The following is a 27,623-nucleotide window of genomic DNA, read 5'->3' as shown; positions in this document are numbered from 1 at the left end:
TTAGCAATATGTTTCATCATCAGCTCCTGAAACTGCTTAAAGTCATCAGTAACAGAAGGTATTACAAGTCTTATCTGGTGAAGATGATGAAATATTAGTTTGTGGTGTCACCTCCTTGTCCGGTGTAGCTTACTGGTCTGCAAAAGACTCCTCCTGAGGCTGTTGAGGAGTGAGTGATGAGACAGGGAGTGTCTCCCTCAATGATCTCCATGAGAGGAACTGGGAGACTTTGAGAATTGCGGGCAGTATACAGCCTACAAGTCCCAGCAGGGCCACTGACGCGGATCATAAGGCAAAGGAAAGAGTATTCAATACTGGTCTTGCCAATAAGGAAGAACATGCGATTGTTTGTACCTTGAGACTTCCCTCTGAGGATAGAAATATGGGGGAATGTCTCTTATAGAATAGTCAGTGGAACCCTATATGAAGATCTGAGAGTCTGATCATCCTCAACATAGTCCAAAGACAGTGCTTAAATTTGTGCCAGCGCTTGCCAGGATGAACCCTGGCATCTCTAGGCTTGACAGTTCATAGCCGCGGCACCTCTGGACTTGCTGCATCAATTATGAATGCAAAAAAACTGTATGACCCCAGCATCTAATTGCTTGAGCCCCGGCACCTCTTTAATTACAAATTAAGCACTGTCCAAAGTAAAATGCAACTGCCTGTCCATTGTGATGGGTATCAGAAAGCTAGAAGGTACCCGTGAAAGATACCATCTTGGTGACCCAGTAGATCCTGGTACTGACAATCATTGGGTACCCACTAATAAGCGGAATTCTGGCTTGTCTGACATGACCAAGTCTCTAGACTATCTAAATCCTTGTGGTACCAGGTATAAATGAGCCAAAGTCAGTTAAGGCTCCACAGGAATCTGTGTCGATATTAAAGGGACTGTCTGCTTTGGTAGTCCCATTTTGGAAGATGGGACAAGTATTGAAGGCAGTGATTGTAGAGACACAGGCCTATTAAATGACCTCCATACCAAGGATGTAGATAGCCTCTGTTGTTCTGGTGCCAGTGTCTGGGATACTTCTTCAGGGAGGAGTCTGAAAATGGTACAGGCTTGCGTGAAGTAGAATGTTTGGTGACTTTGCTAGGTCTATCATGTTTCAATGGTACCCGAGCTGGATCCAGTACCAAAGTACAACCGGTAACAGTGTTTCAAAGAGCTTCTAGTACTTTTCTTAGAAGCTTGTCAATACCTTTTGTAGTCTTCTCTGTCAAGAATCTTAGTGACTGAGAAGCAGAAGTCAAAAGGGCACTAAGAGGCTGATGTACTGGTGGTGGGAGGGGGTTCCCTGGGCCCAGATCTGAGGCTGGTCACAGAGCCTGGCTCCACCATCAGAAGCTTAAACTGCAAATATTAAACCTAATTTAAATTAGATAAGCCACTATTTAGTGCAAACTCACAACATGAACTTTCGAACTTGGGTAGCAGTGGCAAAGTCTCAACCTGGTCTCAACAAAATGTGAATTGTACCAATCACTGAAAAAAATCTTTAAAGTCCCATCAGAGAAAGTGTATATTGTGTATGCATGCATGAAGAAAGTGAATCCGTTATCTTTAATTGACTAAAAGCCTTGATGCAAATCCTGCCGCTAACAGTTTATGAATAACTGCATTTGTTTCAAATCACATAACAGAACAACTCCTCCTTTGCGATACTGACTAGCAGTCGGAAGTGAGCTAATGGTACAGTTCTTTTTGTATGATAGGATTATTTTCCAGTTGCTCTGTGTAGGCTTAAAAACTCCAGCCTGAAATGGACAAAATATTTAGCAGGAAGCTTTATAGCTGAAATGAGGGGGATCTTCCTTTGAAGTGACTGACTTCTTTGACTGGTGTCTCAGAATTACAAAGCTTCAAAAGGATCCCTTTCTGTGAACAGCCTTTTACATTCTTCCTTCATCTCCACTGCATATAATTATATTGCTAAACAATGTTTGAAAATAATTAAATGGACATCAGTAGGGGTGAATGGAAGATAAGAATGTAGATGTTATTGAAAACAGATGTCCATTACTGTAATAATGTTAAACAGAGAAAGTGGTATGATTTCCTTTACAACAACTCCATAAATAAACAATAGTAATTCTTCGGTGCTAGAGCATTTTTCATCAAAAGATCTTAAAACGCTTTACAAACATTAATGAATTTAGACTCCAAATGCCCACGAGATAAGTGTTGTTATCCTCATCTACAGATGAGGCAACTGTATAAGTTGTAATTACGTACTGTTTCTTAATGCAACAGTGTTCTTCTCATTTCTGACTTCTTATAGCTGATCAGAATAACTTGCCCATTCCAATTCCAAAGTTTGTTTATATTTTACCTCCTCTATCATATATTATTCAACTTTAATTATTATGAAGAGAACAGTTTTGCAGTAAAGGCCAGAAAAAATAATCTGGAATACAAATTGTAAATTGAGAAAACATTGTACACAAAACTATTGAAAATCAATTGAAAAAAGTGTGACATATTATTTACTGCTGAGTGTAACATGTTATAAGGGTATGTAAGCCCTCTACAACCACTCTCCAAAGGAGAAATTGGCATGATGTTTGGCATTTGAATATAGTGCCATCCCAAAGCACCTCCTCAAAGAAAGCTTTCAGCTTTTAATGAGATTAAAGTTTATCGTCTCACAGAAAGTGGCTACTACACCTACTGTCGTTGCTTACATTTTTCTATTAACTGACCTTGCTATTCAAACAACTGCCTTCAAAACAGTCCATGGAAAAACGTTTTACAAACATTTTTTACAAAAATAAAATCATGGGCAAGCTAGAAATCCTATTTTAAAATACAGAGCTTGTTTTACCAGTTACTTCAATTTTATATCAGTATATAACTGTATATAAGAAGGAGGAGTCTATAACTGGCATGAAACTGGAGCAATGCAATAATGAATTAGCGTTACCTATTTTCTTATCTGCAGACAACATATTTGAATATTAAAACTGTAGAAAAAGAACAGGTAATTTAACTTTCCCCATTTTATGGTTCATTTGCATTTTTTGCACATTAGCTTAAATAATTCAAACAGAGAAGTCAGTCTCGATTTCTGGTTTTGACAGTAGCACTAAAGATGCTGCAAAGCTGAAGGTTGGTCCCAGCCTGGAGCACCCTTTGACACCCTAAACCCCTCATTCCCAGCCCCACCCCAGAGCCCGCACTTCCAGTCAGAGCCCTCACCCTCACACCCCAACCCCCAGCCCAGAGCCNGGCCAGAGCCCTCACCCTCTCCTGCACCCGCAATACAATTTCCATACCCAGATGTGGCCCTCGGGCCAAAAGGTTTTCCCACCACTGGCATAAGTGCACTCTTAGTAGTCTAAGAAACAAATGAGTAAGTTGAATCCAAGGAATACCGCTAGAAGAAACAAAAGTGAAGTGCGGAAAGACCATGTGACAGTGCTCTTCCTGTAATTCTGTTCTGAGCTAGTCAGCTAGAAGCAGAGCATTCTTTGACCTGAAGCCTGATATGTAGATTCCTTTGTAAATCAACAAGGACGGGGGTAACAGAATACATTAGTGTCTTAAAGAAGCTAAATGATTTAGTGTAGCAATCCCCCAATCTACAAATTAGAGGGTAAGAAGCCTTATATTTGTATCTACTGAAGAAGAAAAAAAAGAAATCAAAAGGAAACCAGCTTCCATGACAACTATTTCTCCTATAAAAAATAGTCAATGGTGCATAACCAAGAGACCTCAATCACCAAGTTCAACCCTAGATACACAACTTCATTGAAATCATTGTGATGTCATGTGACCCCCCGCAACAGCTTTGAAATTTGTTGATCAGTATCTGTAACCATATATCTAATTACAGCATTTGGACAACTACTGGTAAATGGCTTTTGGCTGAATTAGAAACCAAATAGTGGACAGAGCAATAAATGATGGTGACTTGTATTACACCGGATCATTTACCACAGTAGGATGTTGGGAATAAGAAAATAACAGTCATATCATCACAAAACAGAACACATATTTGGTATTACTTTTCCTATTATATTGGCATAATTATCATGCAACAGAAAAGCATAGCAAATAAAAATGTATTGTTCTATATTTGTCTTCTAGTGACATCTACACTGTGTTAGGCAATTTCCATCGCTCACGGGAAGATGCAGTCCCTGCTCCATGGCATACAATTTATTTTTGATTAAAACAGGTTCACCAGAATTTCAGTTCTGAACCCCTAACTATCACTAATGGTTGCTCTTCCCATTCTCTGTTATAAGGTTTTGACAGCTAAATCTTAACAGAATTATTTGCTTTTTATTAAAAAATATCTTTTTTGTTTTTAAAAAGTTTAAGGTGAACTAATGCACTTCAAAAAAGTGAAGACCCAATAACGTGCTTACTTGTGACACTGATCTAAAAGGCTAAACCATAGGGAAATGGTCATTTTAGAGTAAGGAATAAACAACTTCCCCAGAGACTACAGGCACATCTCAAACCTGCACTCTCCCGGAATTCCTGACTTCATTCTTGAATGGAAGAGGGAATCGGATAATAGGCCGCAAGAAGAGGGGAGATGTAATGGCCAATGACGTGGAGCCTGATTGCCTATCTTACCCTCTCCTCCCAGCTCACATTGGGCCTACATCCAATCTGGCCACAAAAGAGAGAAGAAGTGGTGACTAAGCCAACGATGTTGCAAATACCACAAGGAAAGATCAGTGCCTCTTCCTCCTGGCATCTGAAAAGCTATTTAGCTGAAAGGGAATGTTATAAACTTTAGCCATAATTCAGGTGACTACCCCTCGGCGGCTAAAGTTCAGTACAGCCCTACTAATATAATCAATATGAAGGTTGTTTCAGAACACGATACCTAAAGTATGTACCGCAGTACCAGTCGACTCTTTAAGAAGCCAACAGACTGAAGAGCTATACCACAAACAACTGTCTGGTTTCCTGGTGGATATTTTATTTAATCATTGAGGTGCCTTGTGGTCCAGTAGAAGCATAATATGCTGCCACAGGAGGGGACTGGCAGGTGACAGAATTCAGGTCCAGTGGAATCTCTGTGGTGGCAGCATACTTAGTCTCACATTTGTAAAAGAAGGAACACACTATTTTTCTCCAATAATTTCTTCCCTTGGTGGGCGCAATGGAATATGTTAGACTAGTTCCCAAGAGTACAATCAGTATCTAAGACTAAACAAAGCATCAGTATACAATGGTGGGGAAAACAGAAGAATCCTTCTGAAGAACCATCTCCAAAAACATGCTCAGTTTTTTAAAGAGTCATGTTGAAAGTGGCAACAGATTAGCATGTCAAACTTAGGAAGTCCCTGGAACTATCACTACTCTGTTAGCATGCCCTGGAATGTTTACAAACCAGTATGTAGAAGCTGGTGAAGAATATGACATTTGCTTAACAGACTATTTCCAGGGCTTTTTGTCTTCATCACTCTCAAACACAAAAAAGCTTGTGGAATATTTTTGCATCCTTACATGAGTTCATGGCTTTATCATTATTGGCACTTATTAATACTGCTCCTCAACTACAATCTTACACCTGTTATCAGTGTATTACTCAGAAATATGAAACTGACAGAGAAGTGATGAAGCTGATCATCATGAATGGAAACCGCTGGGAGGGGAGAGGGGGAATCTAAATCTATTAGAACTCTGGAACTTTATTGTCTGCAGGCTTTTAAACATGAAAAGATCATCTCAAAAACAAAAAACAGAATTCAAGCTTAGGAGACTGTTTCACGTAAAAGCTGTATCTAGAGAAATAGTAAAAAAAAAAAAAAAAAAAATCTATCCGGCAGGTGGTCATGGGTAATCAGAGGACTCTTATGGTTCTAACATATAAGTGGTACAACTATTTCAGGTAATTGTAATCAACAGGCAAGGCATTTTCTGGGGAAAATAATAAATAATAAGATGAAGAATACTTTGCAAATATACAGAAACTTTGTCCAAAAGTTCTCAAAGTGTTCCACTAGCATTAATTAAATCTTACGCCCCTGTGTAATAAAGGAGCTTGCTATACACAAATAAACAAACTGAGGAACAGAAAAGGCAACTGACCACACCTAAGATCAGACACTGCATTAATGGAAAATCTAGAAATAGAATCCAAGAGTCCTGACTCTAATTCCATTCTCTAATCATTAGAAAACACTCCAATTAATATCCTGCTTGGGGAAGCTGATGGTCAAACTTATAACTGGCGACCATTAATTCCCAAGATTTCTGTAAGCTCCTAAAGGTAGGGAACCTTATTTCCTTCCTTCCTCCCTTGCTTCCCATTCTGAACACATTGTCAGAACTCCAGGCTTAAACATGAGAGAAAGGACCACCAAATGTTGTCTAACTCATATAATCTGTTTCATATGTGACAGAGATAGGAGTACCAATAGCAGGACTGAATAACTAGTCTCCCACCAAAGTGGTCCCCTCTTCAACACCAACAATAAAGTGCACACATCATGAAAAACTCTAATCCACTTGAGCTGCGGTCACCTATGGTCTCTATAAATCTCCTCCACCACATTGTTCCTTTGCTCCTCAAAATTTCATCAAGCTTGGTGAAAGTAAATGATCATCTAGACTGACATATGCAGTACCGCCAACTTAAACCGTTCAAATCATGGGTCAGCCCCCAACAAAGTCACATGACTGATTTAGAAATCCTGAGATTTTTAAATAAAATAAATAGTAATAATAATAATAATAATAATGATTCTTTTATTTACTCTAAAGTGCACTCAGGTCACATTTTCAAGCTTTTCTCCATAAGCTTGAGGACCAGAAACTTACTTAAAAAGAGAAAGAAAAGTAAGATTTGCATACGATCACTTGTTTCCAGGAGTCTTCCAGGACTTAAAGTAACACACCTAATACGATGAGACTAACAATAACACTGCAAGAGTTGGCAACAATATGCAAAAGGCCAAATACATCTCATTTTTTCGGTTGTGCCTTGTCTATCTAGCAGCATGCTAGAAAATAAAAGGAACAATTCACAAACCTCAACAAAAATATAGAAATACTTTCCTACTGTTACTTTTCCAGGCGCTGTAGTTGCCACCGAGGTGTCACACAATTGTGAATGGAAAGGAAGATGGTATGTGCTATTGGAATGGGAAATAGTTCATGCTATTGTGAACAGAAGGAAGCTGACGGGAGGTGTCCATGAGACCACCTCTGTATTAAGATTGGTCCACCTGATGAACAAGGATGGAGGGAGAAATTTGATAGCAATAATGAAATTATTTTAAATTACATGAGAACCAAACTGCTTTACAGCTGTATACAAATAGAACCACTGAAATACAGCCAGCTCCCATATCAAGAGTGATAGTCAAAATACAGTGCAACAGGATAAGGAGGGAAAGTTAATCTACAAACAATAGTGCAAGCCTCTAATTTTAGGCATGTTTTTCTACAAAACAATGAGTGAAATATTCCATGTACCATTTTATTCTTCTGCAAATCAAGTGTACAGCATGCAGACTTTCTGTAGCTGAATGCACTTTTCTTTTCCATATGCAATTTAAACTGCCAAGATTAAACGGAGAAAAATATTATATGTATCCATGGGTACCTAAATTTAGAAATAGAAAGAGTTCTCCTTCTGCTGCAGCTGAAAAAGAGATGGTAGGAAATGAGTACTTGCTAAGAATCATACAGAAGGAGCTGTCATGGTATATGTTGTGAATAGGGCACTGGAGGTATTAAAAGACTGAGAAGTAGCAGCACTAGGGCAAGTACACATGCTGGGGGGAAAAGGGTCATTTATACTTTGCAGTTAAAATGAACTGGAAATAGTGAACGTCAGCATGCTGACAGCAACAGAAAGATGCCAAATAAATGAGTAAATAGATTGAAAGGTCTGCACTTAGGCCCATACAAAAGGAAAAAAGTGGGCTTCTACACACAGCTCCTGGCACTAATTTAATTAAATAAGGACAACCCCCTAATGTGGCCTCAGTTACACCAGTATCAAGGTGTTTACATTGGTACAGTGTGCTGGCCAGCTCAGAAGGACTTCAGTGCAGAAAACATCCTGCACTATATAGAAGCATTGCTCTGATGCCCTGCTGAGCCAGGCAGACCTTGGAGAAGCCAGCTACCTATCCTCTCTTTGAAGAAAGCCAAGATGCCCTTACAGCAGGGATGAGGAAACTTTTGGCCCAAGGGCCACATCTGGGTATGTAAATTGTACGGTGGGCCATGAACGCTCATGAAACTGGGGTTGGGGTGCAGGAGGGGGCGAGAGCTCTGGGGTTGGGCCAAAAATAAAGAGTTCAGGGTGTGAGAGGGGACTCTGGGCTGGGGCAGGTAGTTGGGGCACAGGATGCGGTCAGGGGTGTAGGCTCCAGGCGGTGCTTACCTCAAGCAGCTCTTAGAAGCAGCGGCATGTCCCCCCTCTGGCTTCTATGCAGAGGTATGGCCAGGAGGCTGTGCGCGCTGCCAACGGGAGCTGCAGGGGTGGTGTTTGGGGCAGGGGCAGTGCACGGAGCCCCCTGGCTACTCCTAAATGTAGGAGCCAGAGAGGGGGCATGCTGCTGCTTCCAGGAGCCTCGGCATGCACACATGGAGCAGTCTCCAACCCTACTCCCCAGCTGGAGCGCAGGAGCAGGGCAAGCCCCAGACCTCACTCCCCAGCAGGAGCTCGAGGGTCAGATTAAACAGGCTGGAGGGCCGGATGTGGCCCCCAGGCCATAGTTTGCCCATCCCTGCCTTAAAGGTTTTCCACACATTTTCAGGTTTCATCCCACAAGTATAAGCACTGAGACTGGCATGCTTCTAACTGCATGACAGTGACTCTAAAGCACGCAAGTAGTTATACACTGTTTTGTCCAGTAGCCATGCTTACATGGACAAAATTGGGCCAGATTTCTTAGTAAACTTGTTTGAGGGTCTGTTCATACTCAGGACCTGAAGGAGAGAACAATATATACTGTGCTGGGTGTAACAATACCCTTCCTTACTAGTGCTACCAACAAAAAGGAAATGAAATCCAGTATCTAAAATTATACCTAGAAGTTACTAGGAGGAGGAGAAAATAGACCAAAACCCTCACAAGTCCTTATTTCAAATTTGTTGCCTTTCCACTTAGGTAAAAAATTCACTTGTAATGCTCAAGACAGAAAACTCACATAAGAACCCAGCTGGCTCTGTGGCATTACAACAGCTGAGCAGGCAATTCAGAATATCAGCCTTCAGACAGGTAAAAGTTAAATATGCCCAAGCAGCATGGGCCAGTTAATGTGCAAACAGCAAGTGGTTCCAGGTCCTCTATGGAGGTGTTAGAGAAGGATGACGATACTACAGAGCAACAAGGCAGAGAAATTCAGAATCCATCATTCTAAGGGACAGGCTGGTAGGTAAGCTGACTGGTGCGAGTGCTACATGCTCTTCCCTTTCCCAAAACAAGGTGGTGATGTGATGAAACGGATGAGACTTGGGCAGTGACAGCTCCGATTCTTAAGGATTTCAGTTCCACTTGTGAAGAAACTAGCTGCAAGCAAAAGGATGGCAGGCTGAATGGCAGGTAGCCAAGAACTTTCAGTAATCAAAAAGTTTCTTGATAACGAATGGCACTGAAAGAATCTTCCATGGGGAGCACGCATTCTGTGGGTATAATTATAAGTACAGAAAGCTTCTTGAGACAGTAGTATTTTCAAATATTTTTAAAGATAAATGTATATGAACTACCTCATTCTTCTAAATGTAAAACAAATCATACATCACTTCAAATTTAAGTTCATTTTCCACTTCAGTTTTATGCAAGCTTATGAATGTAATAACAGCCCTCAAACAAAATATTTATGCTCACTTGAGTATGTATTGCTTCTGTATAACTAAGGACCAGCAAACAAATAAAAAAGGTACCCAAGAGGAAATGCAGAACCACAATATGCAAAGAAGTTCTGCAGTAGAAAGTCAGACTAGGAAACAGTTTTATAAATGTAATATCCATGCTGGAAAACCGATGCAAGAACTAAGGGGTGAGGAAATGAACTTTAATTAGCCTAGACAGTTGTAGGGCTCCCCCAGGAGCTCCCAGGATTCATTGCTGGCACAACTCCATCACTGGTATACCTGGTTTCTCAGAGGTACTTTGGATAGCATTATAGTGTGCCTTGTGAGCAGTTCAGGCACTGAGCCAGTATGAACACATATCATAATTTAGAGGTACCTTCAGGTTGTGTTGTGCAATTTATAAAGCATTGTTACATTATTTTTAAAAATAATTAACTTAATATTTGAAGCAAGAATTGCCATCTCACCTTAGGAAGTGAAATTTTGTTTCTCATGTCTTTGATCACATGTCCAGGATCAGCAGGAAAAGTTTACTCGTCCTGAAAGCTTTTCCACTAGTGGGCCAAACCGTCTCTTATCCTGCAAAGTCATATGGACTTTTAAAAGCATTATCATTTTGATGTTGCTTCCCCATCCTACACTTCAATTATCACATGTTTCTTAACAGCTCATAAATTTCAACCATTGCAGATTAGTTCATATATCAGTGATTCCAGATCTTCAACACTAGTTTTTAATTTTTGCAACATTCAACACAAAGCAAAATGGGAAAAAGGAAAACAGTAATCAGATCACCATGATCTTAAAAGATCCCACTTATCAAGACTTTCCATGTGCACAAACAAATAATTCCTCTCACTGCAAAGCTGAGGTCAGCTTCCCAAATCAATCAAATATGCATTTCTGTCCCTGATGCTTGCAAACTGTTGGAGCACAGGAGCATCTGATCCTCTGGTTTAACAGTCCTCCTTTTGGCACTGGTCCAGGAATGAATGCAGCAAATCCCAGATCTCAGAACAGTGCTACTTTTATTCCCTGCCCTTACAGAGCAAATGCAATAGAAATGTCCTATTGGAACTGTCCCATTGTATGAGATGTATGTTTTCTTAATTATGTTATGAATGTTCAGCCAACTGAGCAATCTGACCATCTTAACAATGTTAAGAAAATGCATGAACAACAAATTTTAAACTTGGATTACCCATTAATGATGGTGCAATTAAAATTGGCCTGATGCTAAACAAAACAAAACCCAAAAGACCTCTGGAAACCCAGGAATTTTGTATTTGTATTAACAAAAAATAATTTTAAAAATTGTAGTCTTTAAAAGTCTTAAAAAGAGTAGTCTTGAAAAAATTATTATTGTGATCTTACTGGGCTGTAGAACTAGCTGCTCAACAATAATGAATTTCGCTCACAAAGTGACATTTGCATTAAAAATGCAAAAAGCTTTCAATGAGGTGTTTAATCATCAAAAGCAGAGTTGTCCTTAGGCACAAAGCTTTTCCTTGGGATGCTTAAATCCTATATGGACCTTGCAAATCAGGAGCCCACTGATTCCTCCCCCTCCCCACCAGTGGGCCAATATGGGGAGTTAATTCACAGCCTAATCCCCTACTTCCATACGAGGCTGCCCTCATTACATCTCTTCTCACATTAGCACATCCCCAGCGATTAAACATAAATGAGCAACAACAGATCAAGAAAACAACAGTGAAAAAGATATTAGTGAAGTACGACAAAAGATGTAAAGCGTTTCCCTTCTCCCCCCTCAAAGCCTAGCTTTGTTTTCTGCCATTTCAACTTGCTAGAAATTTATCAGCCAGATTCACTCTCCTTGCTCCATCCACTTTGTGTTGGCAAAGTGACAGAACCTCACTCTGAATGGCCAGCTGAGAATCCCCCAGCACAGAAATTATGCCAACAGGCCAGGGCACCCTGATAATCAGGTAGCGATTGCTGTATCTCGGTCCACAGCAAGCAGATCTCACTACAGGAGAGACTCTGGGCCAATTAAAGAGGAACAGTACTGACTGAACACACGTTACACAAAGACCCCAAATCCTTGCGGCCAAAGGGTAAAAGGTCAGTGAATAAAAGCTCTAATGCCAAACCTAGAGAGCTAGGACCCAGGTCATAAGCTTATGTTCAAGAACTGACAGACATGGTCATTTGAAATGTGATCTGGTCTCTTTGATACAACTCAGTAGTTTAGAAGTGGAGAAATCATATCCTATTAAAAAACAGGAAACTGACTATATCAATAAATCTAAAGCTCTGGCTGCTGCTATTTCTTATCTTGGATGAGCACTTGTTAGTGTGTGAGAGATCAGAACTTTTTTTTTCTTTTTAAAACAAAAAAAATAAATTGACTCTAGAACTGCAACTTCTACTTGGCAGGGGTGGCACCAGGCCCCAGCACGCCAAGCGTGTGCTTGGGGCGGCACGCCGCGGGGGGCGCTCTGCCGGTTGCCGGGAGGGTGGCAGACTGCTCCAGTGGACCTCCCGCAGGCGTGCCTGTGGAGGGTCCGCTGGTCCCACGGCTCTGGTGGACCATCCGCAGGCACGCCTGCGGGAGGACCACCAGAGCCGCGGGACCAGCGGACCCTCCGCAGCCACGTCTACAGGAGATCCACCTGAGCCATGGGACCGGCGAGCGGCAGAGTGCCCCCCGCAGCGTGCCGCCGTGTTTGGAATGGCGAAATGGCTAGAGTAGGCCCTGCTACTTGGTGATATAACTGACCCTGTATCAGCTAGGCACAGCCTTTGGACATGTGGACCTCTACGATCTTTTTGTCATGGCAGGGTATCCTGTTATATTTCTGATGGTTTACTGCTGCCTGCAGGCAAATTGTGTCACTGAGAAAGTTAAGTCAGTGCACTGAGGTTGACGAGTCCCAAGGAATCTAATCAGGGACTCTGATAGTACTTGTGTATTCCTTTTGTGTGATCTCCGCATCCAAATGATACCTATAACTCCTCTGATGACATCTCTCCCTGTCTAGTAAAACGACTGAAGATCTGGTCAAAGATTATGACATTTCTTTAAACTGTTTGAGGATTTGTTTGTTTTTAGCACAGAGGTGTAAGTGACTCTCCAGTCTTATTTCCTGCCCAATCTAACCATTAGTCAGCAATGTCTTTGCATTTGTTTGTTATTCTGATTATGTCATAGGAGCTCCTTTGTTCCCTGGGCAGGCGCTCTTCGTGCACAGAATACAATTTTATGTTGGATCCATTTTTAAAAACGCTCAGTATGAGTCAATGTAGGCAAGAAAGAAACTGACTACAACTGTTTTAGTACAATGGACAAATGTCCACCAGAAGAGTGAGGGAATTCTCCAAATCATTTATTCCATGCCTATGTTGAGAGAGATACTTGATATTTCTCAGTTGGGTATTCAGCTTTTGTATGAAATATTTACAAAAACAAAAATACAAAGGTCTGATGGCAGCATCCAGGAGAAAGTAAGTACTTCCAACCCCAATGGTTTATATTCAGCCCTGGTGCAAGCAGGTAATTTCAATGGAGTTGCAAACACGTATACCAGTCTGGAATATCTAAAACATCTATTTGGCACAAATTTCAGGCTCAATATTCTCCTCAGTGGCTGCCAATGGAAGGCAAGAGGAAAGGGAGCTCTGTCTCATTAGCATCCTGTACTCTTCATCCCTCTGCATAAGAGCCCCAAATCAACTCCACATCCCCCTTGGAAGAGTGTTTCAACTCATGGAGTTCCCTACAGTTTCCACTCCTTTATGTAGGTTATTCAGAGGAGACAAGGAGGCTCTTTGTTTCAAATTATGTTCTTAGATAGCCCAAACCACTGTGGAATCTGAGCTCCTGTAAGTACTGTAAACAATTAATGAAGTAGAAAACAGCTACACCAAAGCTCAAGTTCTTCTCTCTCTACTTCGGGTAAGTGCATTCTTTCTACCTAAACGACACCAGTGTTTTAAGGAAACTGCTGCATCCACAACTGTTGTGTGAACCTTTCACTCCAAGTGCCTCATTTTGAGCTGAGACTAATATCTATTCTTGAGAATATTTTCTGAAAAGCGTATGATGCCTTGTCCATATTTACAGACAAAGCCATGCCAGTTTAAAAAAAACCTTTGTTTTTATAAAGCGTTTCCTTGCATTGTCTTTTCTGTAGTACAGATAGTGCCCTATAAAAGTTAGCAAAGTGACTGGGGATAGGTGTGGTGTGGAAAGTTGTAATATACAAAGCAAATCATCATCATCATCTCAAGCCACCACAATGCCTTTCAACTCAATTATTAAAAAGACAGAGTTACAGCCATGGAATTCCTTCATGCTTGAGAGCTAAGTCTTACCAACATCAACCCATCTATCATACGTTGTTTTGTGTCTGCTTTGTTTTTCTTCTGTTTCCAAAAAGGGAATGCCCTTCAGAAATGTTACGGACCACCAGATTTGTTTCATATTTTATCAAAACTAAACATTCAAATATTTTATGGAGATTAAGAGATTAGAGTCCAAGTGTTTTTATTCTTCTGCATGCAAGGTTCTTTCTCTTGCAATCAAATTAAGTAGTACTGCAAGGTATGATGTTAATTCCTGAGGGGAAATGATATATAACACAAATACACACACACACAAGTTGGCTTACTTGTGGTTGCTTTTACAGCCTGGAATCCGTTTCAATGTATGCTTGTTTTAAAAATGCAAGCTTACATTGTTCATTTACTAAAAGCCCTGTGCAGTAAGTGTTCAGAATGCTCAACTGATACTTGCGTAACTTCTTCCAAAAATTACAAAAATGTCTACAAAATACATAAACAGTAGTAGTAGTATGCAGGATTCATAATTAGTCACTGCAGAATCCATATCCTAACCAATTTTATAGTTTTGATAATATATTATATACATACACACACACATCATATATAAGTATTCTAAGTGATGAGTAAAATTTTAGATTTATACCACAATCTGAGAGTGACTAATTACTAGTGAATCCAGCACAAAACTTCGCTATGTGTATTGTCACAGAACTTTTTGTATCCAAACTACCATTGCCATGAACACTGCTTCTGATAATGTCCAAAATAGCAAGTCTCTGGGCTTTTACTAAAACACTTAAGCCAAATGTTTTAAAAAACAAAAAACAGGAAATGCAGGACCACAGTATGCAAAGAGGCTCTGGAGTAGAAAGTCAGGTTAGGAAACAGTTTTATAAATGTAATATCCATGTTGGAAAACTGATGCCAGAATTAAAGGGGTGAGGAAATGAACTTTAATTAGCCTAGAAAGTTGTAGGGCTCCTTCAGGAGCTCCCAGCATTCATCACTGGCACAACTCCATCATTGGTATATATGGTTTCTCAGAGGTGCTTTGAATAGTATTATAGTGTGCCTTGTGAGCAGTTCAGGCACTGGGCCAGTTTCAATTATGAACACACACTATAATTCAGAGGTACCTTCAGGTTGTGTTGTGCTCTTAAATCCATATTTAGGCTCCTAAATCCATACTGAAATGCCTAAGGAAGTAGCCTGATTTTCAAAAGCACTATACACACAACAGTCTGTGGGAAGTGTTGAGTGCTCAGCACTTTTGAAAATCAGAGCACTTATTCAGGTAACTAAATATCAATGTAAGAGCCTAACTTTAGAAACTGCTTAGTGCCCCAGTCCTCCAGCCCTTTGCTCACATGAGCAAACGGTAGCAGGATTAGGCCCATAAACTGTTTTGAAATGGTTTGTTACCTACAAGAATTTTCTGTGGATTATTAAAAATTTTAATTGACTGGGATGTGTCATTCTGCTCTCTCTCAAAAGCAAATATGAGAAAATTAAGCTTTGGAATGCAAAACAATTTTAGTCTTTGGATAATGTAGCTACTATTCCCCCCATAATTTATCCTCTCTTCAGTTTTCTATTCATACAGCATTTCTCCATTTAGCTGGTTCCAGAGACACGAGGCCAAAGCTGCTTTGACTTCTACCTTACGCATTCCCACCGAGACAAGTGCAACGGGACTGCTCAGTGCAGAACATAACCCCGTTTGACTGATATCGGTAACTCATCATCATAGTCCCCATAGTACCTGGACTCTGTCTCTGTTTGTTGCGTTGGGGACAGAGCTTTTTTAATTGTTCTTTTTTTAATCAAATTAAAAGTTGCTTTAGGGAAGGATTTGGGATTGTAGCTCAAGACACCGAGAATAATGTCCAGAAATTAATAAATAGTTTAGAAGTAATTTTGTTTGAGAAGTTAACAGCTGAGATCCTGATATCAACAATGCAAACAACAGTAGCTGAAGATATTCAAAACTGATGTGCACCCCTTATGTTCCCTTTAAGCCAATGTCAATTTCAATACACCAGAAAGTACACCGATACTGCTCTGTAAATCATGAGAAAGAAAAAAAATCAGTATACTCTCCCAAACACAATATTTTTAAAATGAGAATGCAGTTTTCACTTCTAAATGTATTAAACCAAACTGCTCGGTGCAGTATAAGAAAGAGTTAAAGCATTATTAGCACTTGAGATATTGGAGGGAACAGAAGAGATGAAGAAAGGACAGAAAGGATAACATCACAGCCATCAAAGCACATAAAAGGGTTTTTGCACTTAGGACAGCAAGGGAAGGATAGATGCATCTTTCATCAGTCCTTATATACATTCAGAGCCTGGCCTGTCTGATGAAACTGCCAACAAGAGTGTCAACTATGATGATAAAGTGTCCACAAAATTACTAGGAATTACCTTAACTCGTTGAATGTTTCTAACCACCTTATATTTTGTCACAGGCCACAAAACCAAATTTTGATGTTTGCAGGTTGGTCTGAAGTTTTAAACTGGATGATGTGTATTAAATAAATAAAAGTCTCCTTACTTTCAAAGGTGCTGAGAACTTCTGAGTACCAGGACTCTTATTTAGATACTAAATATGGATTTAGGAACCTAACTTTAGGCATCCAGGTTTGGCAATTTTGACTCACTTACAGCTTCACTAGTATGAAAGTGTATGGGAAAAACAAAAAAACCCGAAGATATGTAAAAGCAGGAAAGATTTGCTAGAAACAAACATTGTTGCTCAATAGGTGAGCAAATATTAATGATTAATTATACTTTAGAACTATAACACAGCCTGTTTAGTGCTAATGTTTGTAACTGATAGGCATTTAAGAATTACAATTATTTTCAGCCTGCAAGAGTTAGGTATTGCAAATTCTCGATCCATGTATTCCACGTCCAGAAAGAATCATTGTAACCATCTAGTCTGTCCTCCTGTATAGTATAGGCCATAGAACTTCCCCAAAATTCCTAGAGCATAACTTTTATAAAAGCATCCAATCTTCATTTAAAAATTACCAGTGATGGAGCGTCCACCTTGATATTTGGTAAGTTGTTCCAATTATTGACTCTCACTGGTATAAATTTACACCTTATTTCCAGTCTGAAAGTATCTAGCTTCAACTTCAAGCCACTGGATCATGTTATACCTTTCCTTGCTAGATTGAAGAGTCCATTATTAAATATATGTTCCCCACATAGTTACCTATAGACCAGAGGTTCTCAAACTGGTGGTCGTGACCCCTCGGGGGTCATGAGGTTATTGGGGAGGGCCATGAGCTGTCAGGCTCCACTCCCAAACCCCACTTCGCCTCCAGCATTTATAATAGCATTAAATATTTTTAAAATGTGTTTTTAATTTATGGGGAGGGGGCTAGCACTCAGAGGCTTGCTGCGTGAAAGGGGTCACCAATAAAGCATTTGAGAACCACTGCTATAGACTGTGATAAGTCACTCTTTAATCTTCTGTTTGTTAAGTGAAGCAGATTTAGATCCTTGAGTCTATCCATTTAAGGGAAGTTTTCTAATCCTTTAAATCATTCTCGTGGCTCTTCTCTGAATTCTCTCCAATTTTTCAACATCCTTCTTTAAGTGTGAACACCAGAACTGGACACAGTATCCCAGCACTGGTCACACCAGTGCCAGATAGAGGTAAAATAAATCGCTCTGTTCCTACTTGAGATTCCCCAATTGGTTTTAGTGAATCAGTAATTGTAGTTATCAGTTAGCCACCACCTTCTCATTCTTAGCAGATGACTCACCAGAGATAAAGTGTTCAATCTGGCATGTTGCTCAGGTTAACCCTCTAGCTATTGACATTTCTTCCCTCCTCCTCTTCCAACATTGTAAACAAATGATCACAGTAAGGTAGAGTCTGCAGGTGTCTATAGTAGCCTGGTAGGGTTAATCCTCAGACTCATTGCCATAGTCATTTTGATTGCAGTGTTGTTGTAGATGTGTTGGTCCCAGGTAATATATAAATATATATTTACTTAAACCAAATTCTGTTGGTGGAAGGTACAAGATATCAAGCTATACAGAGCTCATCTTTTTTGTGTGTAGCTTGAAAGCTTGTGCCTTCCACCAGTAGATGTTGGTCCAATAAAAGATATTGCCTCACCTACCTTGTCTCTTTCTAATCACTTTGAGTCTTTCAACAGTCATGAGCAGAACATATCTTTTCATAATTAACTGAGTCATTACAGCTCTTGTCTCATAGAAGAAAATAATTCGGGGGGAAGAAATTAAATGCGTATATCATTTGACAATCCTCTTTTCACACAGATCTTCCTCTTGGCAATTCTTCACCCATCAGTTATGGCAAAGTAGGTGCCATCTTCATTCTTCTGGTGAATTCAGTGATGCCAGTTATCTGTTACACTCCTTTCTTTTAAACTGTAACAAGTTCCAAAAGAAAGAAAAAGTAACTTGCTCTTATAACTAATTGCTTTCCACAGGTATCCAATACATTCAGCAATCATATACCACCTGTTTAGTGAGTCCCAGCATCCCCCACCTGTCAGAATCTCCTTCAGTACTCCCTGGTATCAGAGGAGATTGTTTTGATCTGCAAGCAGGTCCAAATGGTATTGCAATGTTGCCTCATTCTTTTCTTCTAGACAGGCTGTCACTGCTGCATTTATTTTCTAGCAAAGAGGGTTGGGCAAATGATCCTTTCAGAATAAGTGATTAAGCACTGTAGATCAGCAGTCAAATTATTGACTCAATCAAATCATTATTGGAAATGGAACACCCAAGAATACTCCCAATATCTAAATGCACTAAGAGCGACTGACGGGATATACACTGTAGGTACCTGATGGAACACTGTACTTTCACAAAGCGACCAGGCTGGTAGTCACCAATCATTGAGTTCATTCAGAATTATTTAAATTGCTGATGCTTAACCACAAGAGTTAGCCTACTAACTTAGCTCACCTGGATTCCTATGTTCTGGAGTTAATTTGGATTCTTACCCCCCAGCACTGACAGAGTGGCATAGGCTAGCTCAGCTTTCACTACAATGAATATAACTTTAATAGCAACAGAAGGGTGTGCTAAGGATACCTATATGAAGTGAAGAGCGAGGGAAGGAGGCCTCAAGGTTAAAGCAGAATATAAACTGACAATAATCCTTTACTCCCCCTTAACTGGTCTCTCAAATGACTGGCTCCCTGGGGTTTCTATTACTGGAAATGGAAGGTCAATTCAAGCTAAAATGCCCAGAAAACTCCATGTCAATGACCCCTTTGCCATGGGTGGCTCTAGGCACCAGCTAAACAAGCAGGTGCCTAGGGTGGCAAAATATATGGGGCAGCATAATACTGGGGCCCCAGCTCCTACCTGAAGCGGCGTCCTGGGCTGGATCTTGACTGCTCCGGAGGACAGTAACCAGCCTGTTGTTCTGCCACTGGGTGCAGCGAGGCAGGGAGCCAGCTAAGTAAGGAGCATGTCCCTGCCATTCTCCCGCGGGCAGCGGCCACCCCTGACCCCTCAGGCAGGAGCCAGTAGCACGGCTCTGCCCTGGCTGCAAAGGACGGGCCGCTCTTCTTTGGCTTGTCCCTGCCGCTGCAAGCCAAGGAGTGGCCCATCCTCTCCAGCCGGGGCAGGGTCGCGTTACCAGTTCCCGCCTGGGAGAGGGGTAGGGGTGGCAGCTGACCACTGGAGAGCGGTGCGAACAAGCTGAGGAGTGGCCCGTCCTCTGCAGCCGGGGCAGGGCCGCACTACCGGCTCTGCCTGGGGGTGTGTGTGGGAGTGGCTGCTGACCGCAGGAGCGCAGCGTGAACAAGCTGAGGAGCAGCCCGTCCTCTGCAGCCTAGGGAGTGGGTGTGGCTGCTGACCCCGGAAGAGCAGCGGGAGCCGGTAGCGCGGCCCTTCCCTGGCTGCAGAGGATGGATGCTCCTCTATGGCTTGTCCACGCCGCTCTCCTGTGGTCAGCGGCTACCTCCCACCCCCAAGGTGGGAGCTGGTACCGCAGCCCTGCTCTGGCTGCAGAGAATGGGAGGAACATGGTGCCTGGGCAGGCCACTCTTCCTTGGCTTGTCCCCGCCTCTGACTCCTCCTCCTCCCCTCTGTGCCGCCTCCTGCCAGGGGAGGGGAGAGGGGAGCGGAGCGGCAGCCTGAGCTGAGCCCAGCTCGTGCTGGGGCCAAGACGAAGACCAAGGATGAGTGGGGCTGGGATCCAGCAGCAGTCCCAACCCCTGACCCTGGGAGTGGCGGTGATGGGAGATGAATCCACCTCGGGCCAGATCCGCAGCAAGGTAAGAGTGGGGCCAGGCGGGAGGGTCCCTGGGACCCCTGGGGAGCTTCTGCCTGCTGGAGCCCCAGAGGCTGCTGCCTCCCTCCCCAGCCCCTCACAGCACTCCAGTGCCTGGAGTCTCCTTCTGCCTCCCCTCCTGCAGGAGGTGAGCGACCTGGCAGAGAGAGGCAGCATTTGTCCAGCAAAGCCAGCACCTCTTCCTTGGCTCCTCCAGCCCCAGAACTCTCTCCATTGCATGCCCCTTGGGCTTCCAGCTAGGTGGCCTCAGCACTGGGAAAACACCAGCAGGGCTGGGTCCAGTATGTATCTGAGCTCGTGGGGAGCTCTCTCGTCCCAATGACTGCCTTATCTACGGCAAGTACAGTAGTGCAATAGGAGCATGACATGAAAAATATGTCACATTGTGACACAGTCACTCAAATCACGATTACATGTGTGTACTGTGCTGCCCTATAGGTGCCACTTGCGCTAATTTCCATTTCGCATCAGTGCCAGTGGTTATAGGGCTAAAATGCCAGGACAAAAACGAAAATGACTTTCCAGTGCTGCTTACCAGCAACAAAGACAGAAACGGCAAAAGGTATTTTAAAGAAGTCAACAATCAAGGAGAAAGCGCTAAGCAATGCATTCAAGGTGATTACTCATCAATTGATGAAGACCGATCGAACCAAAGATTATCTTTATCAACTGCTAAAGATAAACAACAATCTGACCAAAGATTATCTTTGCTAATTGATAAAGACGAACAATCACAATCCATTCAAAGATTTACTACTTCAGCTGAAGAGTCCAGAAATGAAGAACTGTTATCCAAATCTAAAACTGAAGAACAATTATTGGAAGGTGGCGAGAATGACATAGGATCAGATCCAAGTACATGGGCGACAATAATTACTGATGCAATACAAATGATTATTGTGAAAAAGAGTCCTTCAAAATTAGATCCTACATTTGAATACCCATTTAATGAGTCGAAGAGTCGATTTATGCCATCCGGTATGAAGAAAAAAAATGAAAAGTGGGAAACAGATTAATAGATCGTGGTTAGTGGTATTCACAGACCAAAGATGTAGTTTTTTGTTTTTGCTTCAAACTGTTCTGTAACTCGGACATTTTTCTGGCAACTGCAGGTTTTAATGACTGGTGAAATTTGCATCAGCATTTGAAAGAACATAAAACATCAAAAAATCATTTACGCTCATTGACAAATTGGATTGAGCTGTCAAACAGATTACGTTCCGGTACAACAATCGATGTGGTATAGCAATGTCAGCTAAATTCAGAAATTCTATGTTGGCAAGCAGTGTTGGAACGTTTACAGGCAATCATTAATTTCCTAGCCGAACAGTGCCTCGCATTCCATGGATCTTCAGATACTTTATATGAGAACAACAATGGAAATTTCTTAAAATTGGTTGAGTTACTGGCACCATTTGATAATGTTATGGGTGAACATGTACGAAGAGTGAAAGATAGAGATTCACACCCATTATTTGGGTAAAAATACACAAAATGAGATAAAAGAAATAATTTCTAATGGACTACGTAATGAAATTTTATCAAATTTGAAACATGCCAAATATTACTCAATTATAGTTGATTGTACTCAAGATCTGAGCAAAATCGAGGAAATTTCAATAGTTTTACGATTTCTGAAAATTTATGAAAATGCAGAAGTGAAAATTTGTAAATTTATATCAGTGAACGAAACTACTGGGAAAGTGCTCACAGATGTAATTCTACAGAGATTGGAACACTATGGAATACCTTCAGAAAATATTCACGGTCAAGGGTACGATAACAGCTCAAACATGTGAGGACGACATGCAGGTATACAGCAAAAAATATTGAATTTAAACAATCAAATTTTTTTCATTCCTTGCCATGCACATTCGCTCAATCTGGTTGTCAGTGATGCCACCAAATCATCTAAAGATGACGTTTCATATTTTACCACAGTGCAAGCAATTTACAACTTTTTTAGTGCTTCCACACACCATTGGACAGTCCAGAAGAACCATCTTGGACAAAAACTCACACTTAAACCTCTAAGTCAAACTAGATGGGAAAGCAGGATAGACGCTGTTAGACCATTCTGATATTCATCAGGAGAGATTTATGATGCACTATTCGAAATAAGCCAGGACTTGTCATATGATCCTTCATTTCGACATGAAGGTGAAACATTGGCTCAGAAGATGATGAAGTTTCAATTTTCATGTTGCACGGTTATTTGGCACAATATTCTAAATCAAATTAATTTGACCAGCAAAGTTATGCAGAACATAACCATAGACATATCCGAGGCAAAGATGGTTTTGAATAAAACGCTGGAATATTTAAAAAAATATCATTCAGATGAAGGATTTGAAGAAACTGTCAAAGAAGCAACAATAGCAGAGGATCTTGATTTTGAACTGACGTTTGTACCTCAACAATTCATTCGTCCTCAGAAAAAACCAAGACAGTTTTGTTATGAGGCTCATGATGATCCTATTCTCGATCCAAACGGAAGGTTTAAAGTTGAATGTTATCTATTGTATTTTGGATGTAGCTATAAATTCCGCTGAAGAAAGATTTTGTCAGTTGCACGGTCATTGTGAAACTTTCGAATTTTTATACAATATTGGAAATATTAAAAATCAGTTTTCCAAAGAAGACCTCATGAAGCAGTGCCAAGACCTACATTTAGCGCTCAGTACTGATAATGCTGCTGACATTGATATAGTGGAATTGTATGATGAATTAATAGCTTTATCTGAGCTAATAAGTCCTAAAACTGCTCCTCTAAAAGTATTAGAATTTATAGCAAGAAATTATTTTTTCACTCCAAACACTGCTATAGCATTACACATTCTTTTAACATTACCAGGATCAGTGGCTTCTGGTGAGTGCAGTTTCTCAAAACTGAAATGACTAAAAAATTATTTGAGGTCCACCATGTCTCAAAATCGTATGTCAGGACTTGCATTAATTTCAATTGAAACTAACATTGCAAAAAATTTAGATTTCACTGACTTATTAAAAGACTATGCAAGTATAAAAAAAACAGAAAAATTCAGTTCATATAAAATCTTTTAATTTATGAGAAACTGGAAGACACTAAACGTTTTTCATTACAGTGTATAGCTGAACTCAAATTGTTTGTAATTGTGTTTTTGTTAAAATTAAATGTTAAAATTACACTAATAGGAAATTGTTTTATTTCACTAACTACAAATTCTCATTACTAACTACAATTGTTCATTTTTAAAAAATTTTAAACAGTCAAAACAAAACTGCAAAGTGCAAACATGTGTAAAAGCCAAAAAAGGCACGGGGGGGCGGGGGGCCAAAAACGTTTTTGCTTGTGGCAGCAAAAAACCTAGAGACAGCCCTGCCCTTTGCTGCAAAAATGTTCAAAAAACAAACAACAACAAAGACTAGTAATGCACAAAACTAAGTAAGAGCAACAAATGAAGTTACTGAGTGGGATAAGTAATTTGCTGTCTTCTGAAGAAATCAATAAGGTAGACCAGCTGCTCAGAAAACCAGGGAAGTTACAGTAATAGTTTTTCATGTAACAAGCTAACTCCCACTGACATTAGTCTATAATGTATGTAAATGTCATCATTAACACAGCACACACACTTACCAGAATCCTCACCTTTCCTACTCTCTATTCTACCCATACAATAATTTGAAGCAGCTATCCTGGAACTAGAGAAAGAAAAAATCACTTAGTGGCAACAATGCGTTTTATACATCCTTGTAATTACAGAAATAATTTACAGCAATGTAAACTGAACCACTACTTTATAGGTCAAATACAACTTGATAATGAATTATGAGACTGTCCCCAATGTCCCATTTCAACAACAATAAAAATTATAATCTCTGTAAAATGCATACAACTGATATATGTGTATTCCTCTAAAATCGATGGTTTATTATGGCCATGTTGATTTTCCAATTCTTAGCAGATTAGCACTGTAACAAGATGATTACTGGTACATGATGTGGTATGCATAGTTTAGATGAAATGTCAGTACAGGTAGTTTAGAATAAACAGTCCATATAACTATCAGAAACTGTAAATACTTCCTCAGTTTGCAGCAACTAAGGCTGTTTCAAAATAAAGTAGGAAAGTCTCTATTTGGAGAAGTTGGAATGCTGTTAAAGAAAAACAGGCACAGAATGTAATTTCAGAAGAAACAACCACTTAATACCTTTCACATCAAGATTTTAAAGTGCTTTACAAAATGTGGGTAAGTAATATTAATCCCACAATATAAATGGCAAAACTGAGACCCACACAGAAAGTTCAAATGAGTTGCCCAACAACACACAGCAAGTTAGTGACTTTCAGAAACAGAATCCAGGCCACGATTAGTCTCAAATCTCAACATCCTATAACCACCATACATGCAGCCTAAGCAACTTTTACATCTTTAACCATGCTTTTAGGAGGTGGTTTCTGATCACAATCCAAACATAAAAAAAAAAGTGCTCTGTTACAGTTAGGAAGATTATTTTGTCCACACTGAAAGCTATAGTCAGTCAATTCTATGAAAGTAGAATAAATTGTACAGAAAAGCATTTTGTTGAACAAGTGAAGGTCTCACTATGCTCAGCTAAATCAGCCTCCATTGTATAAGTTTGCCAGTTCCCCAATGGCCTGGTATAACACTGGGCTCAAATCACTGAATAATGAGGATCCCTCTTCCATGAGGAAACTATCAAAAATTAAAACCCAGTTAATCAAGTTTGTAAAATCACTTACTCTTCAAAAATTGTCAAGCCTGAATGTTAAATCTGAGAAATGAACTTTGTTTCTTTCAATCCATAATTACCTCCTTATTCCTTATAGAAGCTAAAAGTGTTTTACATTTTGCCTGTACAAGGGAACGTCTGAAAGGACAATTTCCTGGAGGAATGAGGCTGACTCCCGCATCAGCAAAAATCCCACTTTATACTTGAATGTGTAATTAAATATATTAAATATTTTCCAAAAAGACAAATTGGATAAAATGCTGAAAACAGTTCACAGTACAGGGGACACCAGATACTAATCCCCTTAAAAAGAGATGAGAGAAAATGTAATATATGCCTGTAAGGAGAGCTTATCTTTTTTCAATAGATAAATTAATGACTATCTTTTCGGGAAAGGTATATTTTCCACTTGTCAAGTGTTAACATATATTAGTCTCCAAGCACAGCTACATATTTCAAATATCTTAAAATGCTATGCAATAAATTATGTCATTTGTTTTCCAAATCTATAATGGCATTTATTTATTCAGAGTAAAATTTTACAATTACATGAGAATATCCAATAAAATATGTTTTGAACTGAAAGAGAAATTCAGTCTATTGTGAAACACGAGAATCAAAGGGACACACACAGCCTGACAACCACACTTCTGTCTGAAAATATTTTACGTACTCTTGCTACAATTAACAACAAAAGGTGACTATACATGAAATAGAAAAGATTTTTTTCCCCCGTTTACTTTGTCATTTGACAGCCTTGTCTATAGTAGGGTGACCAGACAGCAAATGTGAAAAATCGAGATGGAGGTGGGGGATAATAGGAGCCTATATAAGAAAAAGACCCCAAAATCAGGACTGTCCCTATAAAATCAGGGCATCTGGTCACCCTAGTCTATAGTCAATTTCATTGTTTCCCCCGTCCTACCAATTTTCAGAGGAAATCAGAGAACAGCTTGAGAGGTACCACTTCCTTCCCAAGATCAGATCCTATAATGGACTCTCCCAGGTTCACCCCACAAATTGTTGAATGTGTACCACCACACAGAGAAGCAGGCTCTCAAACAAACACCATTCCCAAACCCCATTGCACCCACAGAGGAGGGCTCAGTACAGCTTACTGCCCATCGCCTATTCCATATTGTGGCATCTGGAGAGGCTTCTCTCTATAGCCCCTTGAACCTCCAGCTTCTGAGCAGCTAATGTAGAAACAATCCAGGCACCTGAGGCTACCAGCTCCAAAGATTCCTGTAAATAGCAGCAGTGGCCAGCTCAAGCTCCTTTTGCTGGAGAGCTCCTGCCTTCCTTCCCCGCCTTTGGGCAGCTGCTGCTGACTGGGGATCCTATGGCATCCCTCTTCTTTTTGCTCTCCACCATGGACTCCTCTTAGGAGGCTCTGGTCCCTTCTTACTTCTTCTGACGAGGTTGTATATGCCATTGCTATTCCACGTGACAAGCCTACAAGGCTTCATGTGCAGCCACAAGTCTGACACCTATTTAGGACTGGCTCTGTCTATACAGTCATGCAGTTTCCCTTGTTGGTCATGTGTGCCTTTAACACAGCAACAAGGGAGAAAAGTTTTTAAAATAGGGGAGTGTAATGGTAAAACCAAAATATAGCAATTGGCAGGAGGATTCAAGGGCAGGCTTAGTCCCTGAAACTACTTTTGGCTTATTTTAAAAACTGATTAGGTTTTAAGTTGGTAGGGTTCCTTTAAAGTCCTGACTTGCTTCAGTAAACTGCAATGTGAAAACTACAGTTCGAGTTATTGTGACCCTCCAAATAGTACAGGCTGATAGGAAAAATAATGACTTTGCTATGGACCAAAACTTGGCCTCATCTGAAAAGCCAGCATAAACTGGCACAGTAGGCAACAGTTTTTTCCTACAGGCTGTAGTGCACCACAGGAGACATTACATCCTCCTGAAGCATGAAAAACATATTTATGTCCTACTAATATTGGGAAAGATACTATTGGTACTGAGTTTTTCAAAAGGCATTCTGGTAGACCACTTATTTGGTGGTTCAACTCCTCAAGGGGATATGCCAGAAAATGCATTGGACCCTCCCCATGCCTGATACCAACAAAAGTATGTGCTGCATCTCACTTTTGGCAACTCAGTCTTCAAAAAAGGAGCCCACCAAGGGGATATTGAACTAAGGACCTGCCTGGACTAACAAAAATTTACACTGAAATAACCACATTGATGTAGTTACACTTATGCAAATCCTACGGGTTTGTCTTCACTACCAGCCGGATCGGCGGGCAGTGATCGATCCAGCGGGGATCGATTTATCGCGTCTAGACTAGATGCAATAAATCTATCCCCGAGTGCTCTCCTGTTGACTTCGGTACTCCAGCTCAGTGAAAGGTGCAGGCAGAGTCTATGGGGGAGCAGCAGAAGTCGACTCACCGTAGTGAAGACACCCAATTAAGTAGATCTAAGTACATCGACTTCAGCTATGTTATTCATGTAGCTGACGTTG

General features: G+C 40.5%; 1 protein-coding gene across 1 annotated transcript in view; it reads right to left on the bottom strand.

Moving 5' to 3' along the window:
• The window catches only part of PTPN14 (protein tyrosine phosphatase non-receptor type 14), a 190,389-nt gene that overhangs the window by 131,092 nt on the left and 31,674 nt on the right, over window positions 1-27,623 (bottom strand). The gene's annotated exons all lie outside the window — the stretch shown is intronic.

Source organism: Chelonoidis abingdonii, chromosome 3 (assembly GCF_003597395.2).
Source record: "Chelonoidis abingdonii isolate Lonesome George chromosome 3, CheloAbing_2.0, whole genome shotgun sequence".
Classification (NCBI taxonomy): Eukaryota; Metazoa; Chordata; order Testudines; family Testudinidae; genus Chelonoidis; species Chelonoidis abingdonii.
The sequence above is the reverse complement of the archived record's forward strand: the minus strand, read 5'-3'. Positions and strand labels throughout refer to the sequence as shown.